General features: G+C 42.2%; 2 long non-coding RNA genes across 2 annotated transcripts; both read left to right on the top strand.

The window, feature by feature from the left end:
* Positions 1 to 1,177: 1,177 nt before the first annotated feature.
* LOC111928547 (uncharacterized) lies at positions 1,178 to 11,571 on the top strand. Its single transcript, XR_002864173.2, has 2 exons — positions 1,178 to 2,181; positions 9,865 to 11,571. It is a non-coding gene; the product is annotated as an uncharacterized LOC111928547 (long non-coding RNA).
* Positions 5,774 to 8,465, top strand: LOC147650608 (uncharacterized). The gene is made up of 2 exons (XR_015276244.1): positions 5,774 to 5,931; positions 6,098 to 8,465. It is a non-coding gene; the product is annotated as an uncharacterized LOC147650608 (long non-coding RNA).
* Positions 11,572 to 16,238: the final 4,667 nt, after the last annotated feature.

Genomic DNA, 16,238 nt, shown 5'->3' with positions numbered 1-16,238 from the left:
ACGACAGAGCTCAGGGGAAATGAGGAATAAAATAAATACCATGCTGTTATTTTTCTTTATTATTGGAAGACATTCCACGCTGTCAATGCATGCAGAGAATGTTGGACAAGTGTTTAAAGAGATTAAGCTGCTGTTTGGGAAGGATTTTCAGAGAAAGCTGGAGAAGCTATTACACAGTGTGCTACTTCATGTTTTAGAAGGTTATAAAAACTTACAGAATAGGTAACAAGATCGAATAAACAAATACTTTTATGCCTGCTGAACTGCGGGGGTGTTTGCCTAAATAAGAGAGACATAAGCTTTTCATTTTTAATACAAGTAAAATTCCTTTCAAGTACCACTTTGTATGACATAACAACTGCAGATCATAGAAAAATATGGCTGAAAGAAACTTTTCAGCATTTTTTTTTTCCAGCTTACTGCTCACCCATAAGAAAAGATGAACTAAACTGTTTGTGATTAATATTTACTCTGTTTTCTAAATATCCTTTTTTAGCTCCAGCGCCTCATGTTTCTTTCTCCCATTTTTTTTCCTCTTTTAAATTAAGCTTTCAATCAGGTCACTGTACCTGGTTACAAACATGTGATGATTTGAACAATAAAAGGGAAATTCATGAGAACCTTAGGGAACTTTGCAAGGTAAGTCATGTATACAGTAAGAGTTTGACTTTTTAAACTCTGTCTTAAGGGGAATTTAGGGAGAAGAAGAAATGACTGCTTTAAATGACTAATTTTTTATGCTTAACAGTCTTTTGCTACAAACAAATGAAGATCTCTGGCTGTGTGCAGCATCTGTCTTTGAATAGGACCAGACACTGAAAAGTTTTATAAAATGAGTCTCCTTTGCTTCTAGAAGAAAATAGGAACTGTGGACAAGCCCATTATGCTTTTGGTATCTCTCCCCATTTCCACATCTCGTCCCCAGTCATTTGGAAAAATGGTGCAATTTGTGCCTGATAATTTGGTGAATGGTGAATTTTGGAGCTTGATAATATTAAAGAATTGTCTTAAGAAAATGCAGACTGTGCCCACCATTTGGGGTCTGTTTGAGGAGCCGTGTGATGGGTGAGTCAGAAATTCCATCCCAGCCACAGAAAATCAGTGGAGACAGGAGCAGCAGGTGGGAATGGGACTTGGAAATATTGGATTTAAAGCCAATGCCCTGTTGAACTGAAATGGACTCTGGGGGTGTCTGAAAAATATCCCTGATGTGAGGAATAAATCAACAGAGCAATGCTGCTTTAAATACTTGTGCCTGAAAGCAAAGCTCCGCCAGTGCTGGCACGAAAAGGGGGCATTTCCTGATGGAGGGGGTTTCTCTGGTTGTTGGCAATTACCCTGTAGTGACTCGTGCCCATTAGCACTGGGGGAGTTAAATGGAGTGCACTGAGCACTGGGAAGAGCCATGGAGCCCCAGGTCACTGCGGGTTTGTCACAGCATCAGAGAATGTCATGGTGGGCTTTGATGTCAGAAAGAGTCACAGGGATAAGTAGGATAACGTTACTGTGTCAGGATAGCGGGACAATAAATGCATAACAGCTGTTATTAGACACTGGAAGCACAAAATAAATCTGTTTCCAAGAGCACTGTTGTGAATGAGAAAGGAGAGAGAGAGAATTATCCCTGGCTGGTGGCTTTTAGCATAGCAGAGTAAGCTGCTTTCCTCCTCCTTGCTGTTTCTCAGGAGTTCTCCAGAAAAGGGACTCTCACACAGAGATTGCTAGCTTGGCAGGAAAAGTCAGGTGTCCAATTTTTGTGAAGTGTGTTTTTACTCAAGATTCTGTACACTGTATTTATGGCAAATAAACCAGTACTTACGGCAGGTTTGCACAGTGTTTGCTCCTGATAAAAATGTTGGATTTGCCCACTGTTTTGGAACCTCCAGAAAACTGGAGGGAAAAGGGTTCCCAAGTTACTTATGCACTTCTGTTGGTCTATTTGTAATTTTTTTACTACTTTTTAATTAGCAGCTGTATGTTCTGATATTTAGTTCCTGCACTGCTGCTCTTGATCCACTGGCCTCTCTGGTTTCCAGAAGCTGGATGGATGAACCTGGAACAACCTCTGAAGTGATTACCCTGGCAAGAACAGCGAGTTCCTTGTGAGGAGGCATTAAAGTCAGCTCATGTGATGCACACTTTTGGGTTCCCACTTCCCACAGGAACACATCAGAAGACAAGGTACGTTATTAACTTAACCAAGCACAAAATTGTCTTACAATTTTCCCATTCATTCAAACGGGACATGAATATTTTGTTTCCTAATCAGCACAATTACCCCGGAGCTCACGTTGCAATGTGTCACTACAATGACAGCTCCCCCTGAGTGACAACTCCTATCTGTAGGGAGAAATGACAGGATTTGTAAACCAAGGTTGTTTAAAGAAAAGACTCAGTTCCTGACTATTTCACAGTTAACCATTGCTGCATTTTGCAATGCACCTTGAATATACCTATTTTCAAACAGCTCTGCCTGGTCCTGCTGAAAGGGACTTTAATGGTGCAGAGCAGAATATTCCATTTCAGCCCCTACTAACAGAATATTGCTGATGGCAATTAGAGGATTCTCAGACACATTGTGAAATGTGATCTGGTAAAGAAGTCAGTAGTGATGGGTGTCAGAGTTTGTAAAGCTCATCTTGGTGGCACAACTCTCTTATCATGCCTTTTGTTGTCACTTGGGCAGTTGCTGTCACCAGCCTTATTTTTTTATATAGCAGAAGCCACCAGTTGTTTCCCTGAACGTGCATTTGCATGCTGCTCTGTTATATATTTATTGTTATATATAGAATAATTATACAGTTGTTATTCCATTTATCCTTAATGGCATCTGGCTTATCAAAAAAGGAGAAATGAGTATTTTACACTCACAAGCACAGCAAAGGAGTCTCGTCTGAAGGCTGACTGGAAGCCCCCACATGATTTTCATGCTCAGAAATATGAATATAAATCCCTCTAAGGTTTGGTAAGCATTTTAAACACAAGTTTTGGAACTTCAGTTTGTATCTGTGCAATACATAGGCTGTATTTAGTTTCAGATCTTGGGACAAGGGATCAGCTCAGTAACATTTGGATGGCTCTATTTGTATTGCAGCTATAAATATATCTCTAATTCTAAGAATAATGTCATCCCTCCTCCCAAAATGAGAAAAATAACTGCCAACACTGTAAGTGCAGACTTTCTGAACATTTCTAAACGTTCAGAAAGTCTGCAAACTGTCAGAAAGTTTTAAGGTGTATTACGGCAGAAATCTTGACATAAGTGTGCTGCAGACATCAAAAAGACTAATGCTGGTGTCATGCTCATTTCATTCTCCTTTTGTTGTATAAATATACACACAGTACTTTAGAAATATTGGAGGTGATCTGAAGTGGTTCATAAAACCTTGCTGGTTTGCAAATCACTCCGATATTTTAACTGCATTGCCTGGTTGTGAGTTAGTGTCTGGAGGCACCTTGCATTATATTATTCCTTGGAATTGCATCTGCAAGTTGTGGATCTGCAATATTGATCCAGAAACTTGGTATTTCAGCTTGGGGAAAAAGAGCAGCTTCTGTGTAGGATCTGTGGTGTGAAATTCTGCTCGTGGTAACTTCAGCAGCTTCTCCTTTGTGTAACAAATGCTGCTGGTTTTGTCTTTCCACTGTACTTCAGTGGAAAAAGCTTTTTTTAGGCTCCTCACTTTCAGCTTTCCTTCTGAGAGTTTTCCCTGATGAATCACTTCGTATCTTTTTGGTACCAAAACCCAGAGACTTTGAAAGGAGCACTGCTTCCTACAGCATACATCTAGACATTTTATTCCCTATATATAGACATGGTAAATATTGGTATGTTGGCAGTTGAAGAAGGTTTCTTGGGAAAGGATGACTGAAACCAGCAATGGTTTTGAATTTCGAGTAATTAAATTATGTCCAAATAATTTCACAAACATTAAGTAATCTTAAAGAATGGAAAAAAAAAAGTTTCTAATGTTCAGCAGTTAATGACCAAGAAAATTCGTTTTCAGCAGTTTAAAGGCATTTAAAATATTTCAGTATTTTACAGTGCTAATGCTTAAATTATATTAGTTAGGATAATAATAGGATATTTAACTTGTGTTTCTGTTCCTTGCATGCCTGTAAGATTTCCCCCAGCCATTTGGCATGGGACAGCTGAGTGTACCTAATTATCATTCTCAAGATCCAGAAACTCATTTTTCCCCCACCTCCATGCTATATTTACCTTTCATGTGATGGGTTATAAAAACTCTTATTCTGAGGGCTCAGAAATCCGTGTTTTAGCAGGGTGGGTTCCAAATGTTCTGCAGTCTCAGAGAGTCTTGCCTGGGCGTCTGACAGAAAGCAAAGCCAAGTTTAGGTGACAGAAACTGAGCATGAAACGTGTGGCAAATGGAGTTTGTGATCATCCTGCTCCCAAGCTCTGCTACCTGAAACTCGGCTCATTTTGATTTGTTCCTTTTTGAGCTCACTAATTAACATTTCTCCTCTGTCCCGGCATAGCTGCTCACACCTGCAGTGATTATTAGAATTATTGGAACCACTAATTATTAGATTATGCAATATTGCAATTATTAGAAGCACTTTAAAGCATTTCTCAGAGTTGCTGCCATGATGAGACCAGATGACAAAACCTGTGTTGAGATGTTGCATCTTCAGAGAAACGTAAAGCTGGTGTCATGTAACACTTCTTGATGATAGATAAGCCAATGCAATTGCACGAAGTAAATGTCATCACCTGTGTGACAATAAATAGCTTTTCCTGCACTAGCATGCTTTTGCACATAAAATGCTGCCATCTTACCAGTTGTCCCCATTTTTTTGCCAAATAAATTTTATAATGGCCATAAAAGTGTGATATGTCTATTTAAGTGTTAGAGTGTTAACAGAGGGCATTTCTGTGCTTCTATAGAATTAAAATCAACCCCATTGTTACCTGAAAAGTTGTTTTGTAGCAGTGTTACTTGACAGAAATGTTTATTTATGTTCCCTGACATATCTAAAAGTCCCAGTCAGGTGCACAAGCATCATCAGCATGTGGGTGGCTGGAATTTCCTGCTCTTGATGCTGCCTTTTCCACGAATGTCTGAAGTGGAGCTCTGGTGTGTTATCCTGGCAGACTGGGACACGAGGGTGATGGTGTGAGTGGGAATGTCACCTCTGTCCTGAAAACAGTGGTGCCAGGAGAAAAGTGTCCACAGCATATCCTTGGTATAAAAAAAAAAGGACAGAAAAGATCATTAAAAAAATATTAGAGCTGTTTCAGGGTTTTCTAGTACGGATTGGAAAGTATTTCCTCTCATGCACATGCACAGGGGATAAAGATAGATATTATTGATATATAATTTATATATGATAAATATATAAAGATGTATATTGTAAATATGAAAATTGCTAAGAATTCTGGGATGAGTTAAATGCCAGGCAACTAATTCATATCATATTTTCCAGGTTGGTTTGGGGTCCAAAACCGCTTGTCTGAAATTTTTACCACAGGTGTAGAGAATGTCTGCATTTCCTCTGACACACTGATATCCCAACTTAATGAAAGCAGCCTTTGTAACACTTCAGTAAACAAACCAATATGTATTCAGATGAAGAATTAAATTACTTTCATGTTTGCTGAGTACCAGCTATCCTGGATAGGTTTGGACACCTCCTTGCTCTTGTTACTCCTGTTTCGTGTAGAAGTGGTTCTCATTTTGCTTATTGTAGCTAATAGCAATTTAACAGGTAACTGTTGGTGGCATTTGAAAATGGATTTTTTTTTCTCTAGGTCTCTTACTGTAACTTTTCCCCTATGAAACACCAGGAAAAACATAATTTCTCTTTTGGTGCCTTGAGGAATCTGTCTGAACCTCTGGGTGTGGGGCACACTGTGTTTGGCAGTCACGGGCGTGGATCCAGCACAAGGGCAGCAGTTTATTCCTCCAGGTGATTATTCCCAGTTTGTGCCATTAACTGCACTAATTGTTGGCACACTAATTAGAGCAGTGACAGCTGCACGCCGTGTCCCTGCTGCTGTGGCACTGCCATGCTGTCTGGCTGGGCTGTTTAAGCCTCACTGCAGGTGTTTGTTTCGGACTATTTCAATCCTCAGATCCCCAAAGGAGGTGCTCAGATCTTCTCCAAGGAGTTCATCAGCTTCTGTGCCAGTCTCAGGGGGCTGGGTGGCACCTTCTGGGCAGGCAGGCAGGCTTGTGGAGCTGCTCACTGCCTGCCCAGCAGCGATTGTCCTCTGCAAAGCCACCAGGAGCAGCCTCTGCAGGCCCTGATGATGTGCAATAAAGAACAGAGAACTTGCTTTTCAAGCTGCATATGCTGTTTAATTTCCCCCATAAGGAGATCCACGTGAATGTACTTTCACGCAGCTGCTTGGATTAAAACCCAAAGTGTATTTTAATATCTCTGTTCCCGGAGCTGAAGGGGTCAGTGCTGATGCTCTGGGACCCAGTTAGCTCTGCAGTTAATGATGCAGAGCTTTCTGGCTTGGCTGGAAAGAGATGTTCCTGCAGGAATACAATCCCACAGCCTGGCTGCCCATAGCCAGGAGAACATTGCCACCCTTTGGCCAGAAAGCAAAGGCACACAGGGAGAGACTCGCATTACGCAAGCTGGGGATGCTGCAGCAAAACTATTTAAGAGTATATTCATTTGAAATGTAACTGCTCAGCAATGGGAGCCCAGTTGGGTGGAGGTTGTAGGCATCATTTGCTTTGATTTAGTGTATTTCGTGGCACGGTGATGTGTTTAGAGAGAATATATTATGCTACGTACTAATTATGTTTTCCTGAGAACTGAATTGCATATGCATTGTGAAGATAGGATGAAGGCTACCATGGTTACCATTGTGCACTTATTTTATACAGTGCCAATTAATCTGAGGTAATGCTTGAGAGGGAAGAACATTGAATAAGAAATGCTAATGTCTCAGCTGAAAGATGGAAATTAGATAGAAAAGCACAGCTTTTATTGAAAATTATATGTCAGGGTCAGCATTTATAAATGAATCCACCTGTATGACTAAAACCAGCAGTTCTGTCTTACATTAAAAAGCCTGTCTGTCCCTAGGCCTAGCTGACACCCAGGACACTGCTGCTTTATCAAGGATATTCTCTCAACAGGAGGTTTTTATTCCCTTCTCGTGACTTTAACAGCATATTCCTGCAGTCGAGACTATAATTGGGGATTATTGCTATGTCAGAGAGAGAGTGCATTTGCATGATGCAAAGACATCCAAACCTTCTGCAGGTTGCAACTGCTGGGGACAGATTTTGTGCCCGTGGCCAGGGGTTTCCAGCTGCTGGGGACAGATTTTGTGCCTGTGGCCAGGGGTTTCCAGCTGCTGGGGACAGATTTTGTGCCTGTGGCCAGGGGTTTCCAGCTGCTGGGGACTGATTGTGGCCCAGCCCCGAGCCCTGCTAGTGCTGGCAGCTCTGCCTGGCTCCTGCAGCGCTGCTGATGTGGCTGTTCTGTCACCTCTGGCTGGGTTTTGGTGCTGAGGGGGATACAGGGATCTGTCAGAAGCTGCTGGAAGGTTCTCCCATGTCTGACAGAGCCAGGGCTCCAGCGTGGAGCTGCTCTGGGTACGGCTCAGCCTGGCAGTGGCAGCACATCTGGGCTGATGTGGGACTGACTTTCTGCACAGGAGAGGGGTGAGGATACGGGAGAAAGAGCCCTGCAGAGCCCAGGGTGGGGCAGAAGGAGGGGCAGGAGCTGCTCCAGAGGTTCCTCTGCAGCCCCTGGAGGAGCCTGGGCTGAGCAGGGGATCCCTGAAAACAGCTGTGTCCCTTTGGGAACCCCACGTGGAGCAGGTTTGCTGGCAGGGTTTGTGGCCCTGCAGGGTACCCACACTGCATTCAGATCAAATCCCATGGGCAGGGACACACACTGGAGCAGTTTGTGAACAGCTGCAGCCCATGGAAAGGGCTCAGTGTTGGAGCAGTTCTTCTGATAATTAAATTTATTTTTACCGCGTTGCAAAATGTACGTGATGCTGAACATTTAATCTTTAGAAGAAATCCTTCCATTCCTTTAGATTCACCACAGTGCATGAGCAGTTGGGCTGGAGTAAACCTGGCTGATGCTCCAGTGGGGCAGATGAGGGACTCCTGGTACAGAACATTCTGCTGCCTGAGCAGCATCCCCTTCCTTGGGAGTGGAGATTTTTGGGAAAAGAGCAATGGGAACAAAGAGCTGGGAGGCAGCAGCTTCAGCTCCCACAAGTGTCCCAGCAGTGAATAGCTGCTCAAGGCAGCAGCTTTGATATTTAAGTGATGGAATGTTTATCCTACTGGAAATTTAACTACTAGAATGCGTTGGTTCCTTGTCCAAGGGTTATTTGTTAAACAAAGGCCATTGGTTTATGTGACTTGTAAGGATATTATTACTATTTTTCATTTAAAACTGATTTGTTGTGCATAGTAAAGCATGACAATGAAAATAAAAGCAAAGCTTTTTCAACAAAATCCTTTGTTAAAAGTGAATATTTATTCTAAGGAAACATTTATAAACCAAATATTTTGGAAAATGATTAGCTGCTGATTCACATCCCATGTCTTGAACTTTGTTCTGAGCTAAAAAAGAGCAGCACAGATGTGTGACAAGGAATCGAGGGCATTTCTGCCTCTCTGCTGAAGCAAGTTCACATTTAATAATCAAACTCTTGGCAGGAATATTTCTGCAGCCTGTGTCAGTGGAGCATGTACGAGCTTAGAAAGGAAGTTTATATAATTATCTCATTATCTAATTTCAATAATAAAATAATTGAGTTGCCTAAATGCCTATCAGTGGCAAACCAATGGGAACGGGGGGTCTGTGGATGTGAAGAGAAACCCAAACTCGTCAGTGTGATGGAATCTGCCTGATCTCTGAGCTGCTCTCCTTCCTGGGTGAGATCTTTGCTTTCAGTGGATTTCTGTTAGAACGCTTCTAGTGAGGAATTTCACTTTCTCATTCATCTGTGGCAGCAGGGGTGTTGAGGCTGAGGCTGCTCCTGCCCAGGCAGGAGGTTTGGGTGGGAGCAGATTTGGGATAGGGATCCAGGGGTGAGGTGGGAGAGGCTCTCAGAACATCTGGAGCTGGGGATGGAGGGACACAGATGGAGGGTTCTGAGGGACTGAGCAGCACCAGGGTTCTGCTGGCACCAATCTGGGATCTCTGAGGAAGCCTGCAGTGGGGCTGAGACCATTCCAGCTAAAAACCTGGAGCTGAGAGCCTGGGAGGATGTAGGGGAAACACAAAGAATGCAGCGTTAATTAATATTAATTTTAGGAAATTAGCTTTTAAGTTGAAATCTTAAGTAGCTGTATTGGGAGTTTAAACGTCAGGAAGAAGTAGGACACACGGTATAAAAGCACCTTGCTTCATTTGCAACCCAAATGAAAACATGCAAAATGTGGGTTTTTTTGCCATTTATGATACTCTTAGAAATTGGGACTTGTCCTACAACCAAAAATCATTTCAAGAAGACAAAAAACACCAACTGTATGCTTGACAGTAGCTGTCACAGGATAGTGCCTGCTAAACCATACTCAAATGGATGAAATGTGTTGATTTTTGACCTGTTGAATAGCATATGGAATTATCCTTTTGAAAAAGGTTAACCATTGTTTCTAATGGCACTAGCTTATCCCTCCTCTTCTGCTTTCCCAATTTATGAATTCCCTGATTTTTGGCAACTTTTGGTTTTGTACTTAGGCTGTATAATTTAGCACCATAAATAGCTGAGACTGGCAAGCAGTGTGTAACTGATCATGTATCCAGCAGTTTCTTTTATGTTCTGGGGTAATTGTAAACAAGAATAAAACTGATTAGTTCAGCAAACAGTCACAAAAATAGCTTTTAATTTTAGATTTTTGTCTACAGGAAGAAGATGGTTTGTACTGGTGAATCTCTGCTGAGGATGGAAGGAGCCAAGAACTTCCATAACTGCCCTTACAAAGGATTCCCACAGAGCTTTGTTTTGTGTGACTGTGGAAAAAGAGGTGGATTTGTGTTGCCTGCAAGCTCATCCCATCACTGCTGAGCGCTTTGTTTATCCATTCTCCAGGAAAGATGCGCTGTGCTGTCATGTTTGATTGTTAGGAGGTTTTGTGAGGTCTCTGCTGCAATGACTTTAGGGTTGTTCTGTCCTGAGACAGGAGCACCAAGGCTCTCCTGAGCTCAGCTCAACGCTGAGCTGCCGTGAACTGAACTCTTCAGCGTGCAGGGAACTGTCCCAGTGAGCAGAGCTGTGCTCATTTACTCCCTGCAGAGAAATCACATTTGCTCTCCACAGCATTTTCTCTTGGGAGGACCAGTTACTGGCTTGTGTCACAGGCAGCCTGCCGCTCCTCAGTGATTTATTCCTCCAGGCACACACCGATCCCTTTCACCGCTCAGGGATCCAAATTCCACTCCCCATCCACTGCAGGAGTGTGTGGGGCTGTGAGCACAGAAATTGCTCTTGAGTATCAGTTCCAGTTCATCTGGTTTTGTTTCTGGTGCAGTGCTGCAGAGTGTTGAGTGTACAAACACACACGTGCTTGCAGGGATAAAAGGCCTCAACAGCCTCCTGTATTCATTAGCTGACCCAAATTCTGCCCAGACTTGCAGAGCCTGTCAGGATAACCAGAATAGCAGTAGATAATCAGAATGGCAAAATTCCCCTTCTTCCTTCACCTGCTGCATCTGGTTTGAGGGCAGTATATTTCTATAAATATTTTATATATAAATAATAGACAGTATTCTATTAGCCTATACATTATTATGCATAGGGTAACACTTCTTGTTTTAAGGGCGATTAAAACAACCAAATTCAAGACAGAAAACAAGGAATAAGAATGAGAAAGTGATGTCAAAATTTGATTGCAAGCATATGGGTACCTCCCCACATCCCTTATGGCTGTCACTGGATTTCTCTGGTGACATTACATTTGTTTCCCTCCTGGAATTCAATCTGTGTTTTCTCATCTGAGTAAAGTTTTAGCATTTCTGCTCTTTGTTGCTTTCTGCAGGAGCCATTTAGGAGATGAGCTGTGTAGGAATGCAGTAAAATACTGAGATGCTCTGCTAGCTGCTGTGGTGAGCAAACCCTGTTGGCTTGGCTTAGGCCAAGTGTCACTTCAGTGTCCCCTGGCACTCACCACTGCCTGGGACTGCCAGCCCTTTTCAGGCTCCTCCCTATTGCAATACAGCTTTTCCAGGCTGGAGCAGGAGAAGGAAAAGAAATAATTCAAAAATAATCCAGAAGAATGGGGAGGTAACCCACTATGGACCCTGACTCATGGGTTTTTTAGCCTTCCTGGTTAAATATACAAAGCCAAGGGTTCTGGTGCCTTGCACAGTACATTAAACAGCTTAATCACACTGTCCTCTCTCACATTCATAAATTTAGTGTTTGTTCTCCTGAAGCAGCTGTTTTCTTCTCTTGCTCTACTTTAGCTCTTCTTCAGAATACAAATTCCAGCTCATTTCCATTTTTTTTCCAGACCTAACACTTTAAAGTTTGGTTTTTAACCCTTTAGACCAAAAATTGAGTTGTTTGAGGACCACTCTTTTATTTTTCAAATAAAATATTCCTTTGCTGTTAAATATTTCCCAGTGTTCTTGATCATCCTTTTGGAAGGAGGGTCTCCTGGGACAGTGTCTGAGACAGAAGAGCTTGTTCCTCTTCTTGAATTTGACTTGATTGCTTTCATGCAGAACTAATTGCCATGTTCTCCCAGGTAAGCCCTCATTCTGGATGCACTTCAGTTTTTTGCACATCAAAGAATGAGACAGAGACTTTGGAGATGGAACTTTTAAGATGGAAATTAACAGGGGCTGTGCTTTGTCCTTCAGAAAACTTCAGACCTAAAGCAGTCTGGATTTGGCAGCTGAAAATGTTGGTAATAATGGCAGATACTGCTGACACCCCTTCCCTTCTCCCCCCTTTGCTACAGGTTGAAGTTCTGTACAGAAAAGTCTGCTTCTCTTTAACATTTTAAAAAACTGTGATTGTATTACTCAATTATTCAAAGAACACCTAAAAGTTATAGATACAGCTTTAAATATCTCTATTTATGCAAAAAATTATATAGGTGCTCACTAAAATAACCAAAATCAGCTAAAATTATTGTTCCTTGTTACACATTTGCAGCACAATGGACAGAAAAGCTTCCAGAAGTACTTGGGGAAAGAGCTGGCCCAGGTTTTATTGATGTCATCTTCTCTCTTAGTCCCTGTTCCCTCCCTGTGAGCGTGGAGAGACAACTGCAGAGCCACTCACAGCTGGCTGGAGACAAAAATCCTGAATATCTAAAGTTGATCTGGAAAAAAGATGTTCTAAAATCACTTCTACTGCACCACCAAAATCATCAAACATGTCACAGACCAGGATAAAAAAATATTCAATGGTAATTTAGACTGCTCAAAATCTTTTAATTGATTGTTTTTTGTCTTGCTGTCACATTTCACAGGTGCAGTGAATGTTTTCAGGTTTAAAGAGGAAGATGTCCTGCATGGATGGGACGTATAAATTTAAATTCAGATAATTCCTAGATAATAAAACCACACAGGAGTATAGGGACATGGAAAGTGTTAAAACACATCACCAGAATATTATTATTGATGATTATATTTGGCAGCTGGTGTAGGACATTGCTGTGAAGCAGGAATTTCCATCTGAATGACTAAAACTCCCACGGAGATGATGGAATGTATTTATTAGGTGGCTGCCAGTTGATAACAAAGACTGAAATAACTGTAACTCCGAGTTTGTCAGGTTGAAATAACAATTCTCTGTAAACTTCCCACATGAGCAGAAGGCTGAGCTGTTGCACTGGGTGCAGTCTCCTTGTTTTGACCCCTGAATTTGTTTGTGTTTTCCCATTTTTCCATCCCTGGTCCAGCTGAGGGGAAAGGGAGCCAGGAGCTGGGTGGGAGTTTGGTCATCAGCCAAGGCTGACCCACCACACTTAGAGAAAATTCTCTGGCAAAATGCAGCCCAAAGTATTCTCTGAAGGGAATCAAGTGATAAATGACTGAAAATGAGACCTTCCCTTCTAGAAAAGGTGGATTTCTTTCTTTTTTTGTTTCATTAGTTAGTTGTTTGATTTTTTAGCAAAGAACATGTATAAATGCCACATCCTGGAATGAATTTATGCTGGAAACCTCTTCTTTAGCTGGTGGTGAGGAAGCAGTGTTACCTCAGAGGAAAATGAGTCAGACAAAACTCATTAATTTAGAATAAGATGCATCACTCAGTGGAAGTTTATGTGACACAGTGGTCTCCAGCAGTGAGGGGCTGTATTGGGTGATGCAGGGAATCCTGGATTTGTGAGGATTATGCAGAAATTCCTCCTCAGCTATGAATTTCCAGTTTGATGTATTGCCAGGCTCCTGAGGAGACTCTGTTTATTTTGGTGATGTTACAGGCATATGCAACGCCATCCTCAGACTGTACTTGGCCAGAGGTTAAATCCCTCAGGTATTTATTTGTATGGTAATCATGGCCTGGTTCTCTTTCCTGCCACGTGAGAAAAGCACAAACCAGTCCCCAGGTTTGCCAGATAACTGTTCAAGTAAGTACAAAGCAAAAAGGGCTGGCTGCTGCTGTAAACAGAATGTGAAAGGAGTGGCAGAGCTCCTTTGTTATTAGAGTAAGGAGTTTTAACTTTGTTATTAGTGTAAGGAGTGGAACTGCTTCTCTGTTATTAGATTGGCCTGGAAAGAGATGGAGATTTTCACACATTTCCTCTCAAAATCCAAGTGGTCCACTGAGAAGTTTAAAATGCTGCCATAAATACATGAGGCTTTAATGAATTATTAAATTAATAATAATTTATTAGGCCTGCATCAATAGTTCCCAATGCTTCTTAGTTACACAAAAATATCAGGGGAAAAATAAAAAAGAAGCCTGTGGCTGCAAATAAACCTAAGTGTTCACAGAAATGGTGTTTGATCCAGAGTGCTGGCAGGACAGTGTGTGTGTAATCACAGATGCACAACCATGATGATGTCTAAGGCAAAACTCCACAGGAAAATGCTTGGCCAGGTCTTCTTCCAAGATTAGTTTCCTAAGAAAGTGACAATTTCTGAAAAGGGTTTTAGAGAAGGTTAGGTTCTGATAAAGCTTCAGGAGAGAAGTTATTTTAGGTCCAGCGTGATAACTGATAATGAGAGACCCAGCAGGCTGGGTTTTATGGCATTCATTAAGGGGTGAGAGAGGGAAGATCTTAGGTCTGATTTAATGTCTATTCCTGTCTTCTCCCTCAGAAAACCTCAGAAACTGAGAAAGCCAGGAGAAAAATTAAATTATTTTTGCATAGATACCTTTCATCAAGGAACTTTTTACACGGGTGTATAGTGCCAGGATGTGGGGGAATGGCTTCAGACTGGCAGGGAGGAAGTCTGAGCAGGTATTAGGAAAAAATTCTCCCTGTGAGGATGGTGATGCCCTGGCACAGGCTGCCCAGAGAGCTGTGGAGTGTTGGACAGGGCTTGGAGCACCCTGGGCTAGTGGGAGGTGACCTTGGCCATGGCAGGGACTGGAATGGGACGAGCTCTGGGTCCCTCCCAGCCCAAATTGTTCTGGGATTCTGACTCCAGTGATGGTTTTACCTCATCCTCACCCCTCCCTCATTCTCTCACCACCCCAGCCACTCCTCAGAAGGTTTCTTTGCAGTGTTACCTCTCTCCCACTGAATGCACAGGGATGTAGCCAGCAAGGACAAGGATCCCTGAGCCTGGAACATCCCCAGGTGCCGGTGGCAGGCAGCAGCTCCCTCCTGCACTGACTGGAAAATCCTTCCCCTTCCATTCTGGCCAAGCAGATTGGCTCTGGATGTGCTGAAGTTCAAAACCCTCTCGAACTTTTCTTGTGGAATCAAAAGTAAAATTCTCTGCCTTTGTGTGTCACTACAAAAATGCTGTTTGAGCCTGGAGAGAGCAGAACTGTTTCATTCATTAGGGATGCAGCCAGAGCCCAGCACCAGCACAGGGTGGCTCGTTAGAGCCATGCAGCAATGAACTGTTCTCTCAGGCAACAGGCAAATAATACATTCAGATATAGATTTTTCTCTCATTTCATCTTCCTTAGATATCTTTATTTTCAGAAGGAATCACGTAATGTCTTTACTGATAAAAGTCAAAGCAAAAATATTGGTAAAAGCACTCGGTGGTGTTTGAAATCTCCCAGTACAGCTTGGCAGGACTGGGTTTCTGTCAGGTGTCTCTGTGTGCTTGATTTCTGCCTTTAGCAGCTGTTTCAAGTCAAAGAGGCCCTGACTTGTATAATTTAGTGCTGATTTGTAGCTGGGATACATATGTGTTCAAATAAACATGACATCCAATTCAGAGGTCATAATTACCCAGTGCTCAGCCTCCCAATTACGGAGCTGACTCTCATTTACATGCAGCACAGCTACCAGCGCTCCCTCTCTTTCTGGAGACAAGAAGGTGTCCTTAGATTTAAAAATCCTTCCTCTGATTTGCTGCTGAAGGAACAAATTAAACCAGCTTTGGGCTAGAAATGCCATTCAGTGTTTGCATCACGAGGACTGGGGGTTCAGGGGGAGCACTCAGCAGGTGTCTCAGGTTATTATGAGTTAAACAGTGATAAAAACATCCATGTGGAGGCTCAGAAAAACATCCAGGAGAGAGAGAGAGAGATGTAACAGCTTGTGTTCACAAAGGTGGCAGGGAGGCTGCAATGATGTGTTTCTTTCTAGGAGGAAGGACAAATTAAGGCCACACAGAACCAGCCCCAGGAGCACACAATATCAGTTTTTGTAGCTATTTCCAGACTTCATCAGAATCCAAAGCAGGGAAATTACTGAAGGCTATGCTGACAGAGTTGTAGAAGTTTGTGAAATTGTCATTATCAAAATAGAGGTAGATCTCCAGCCACGCTGTGGACAATTATGAATTCATAATATTTTGCATCAGTGCAAAATACTGAATGAAACAGAGAATTGCATTACACATTTATTGGCAGTCACTGTCAAAAAGGTCTTGGACTTTCAGAGTTTTTAAAATGCTCATGGGCAATGTGACTGATGGATAGATGCAATATATTTCCTTCTAGGATGAGCTTAAAAGCTTTTTGAATCCCTTACTGCTGCTTCATTCCTTCCCTCCACCTCTCTTGCATGTCTCAAATGAAAATACCACATGAAATAAATTCAAGTGTACATTTCTAATCCATGTAACTGAACAGCTGCAATGGACTTTATGGACTTCAACTTCTATTTTTGAATACCCAGATGATGGAGACATAC

Source organism: Cyanistes caeruleus, chromosome 14, assembly GCF_971803275.1.
Source record: "Cyanistes caeruleus chromosome 14, bCyaCae1.hap1.1, whole genome shotgun sequence".
Classification (NCBI taxonomy): domain Eukaryota; kingdom Metazoa; phylum Chordata; class Aves; order Passeriformes; family Paridae; genus Cyanistes; species Cyanistes caeruleus.
This window is presented reverse-complemented; position numbering and strand designations above follow the sequence as displayed.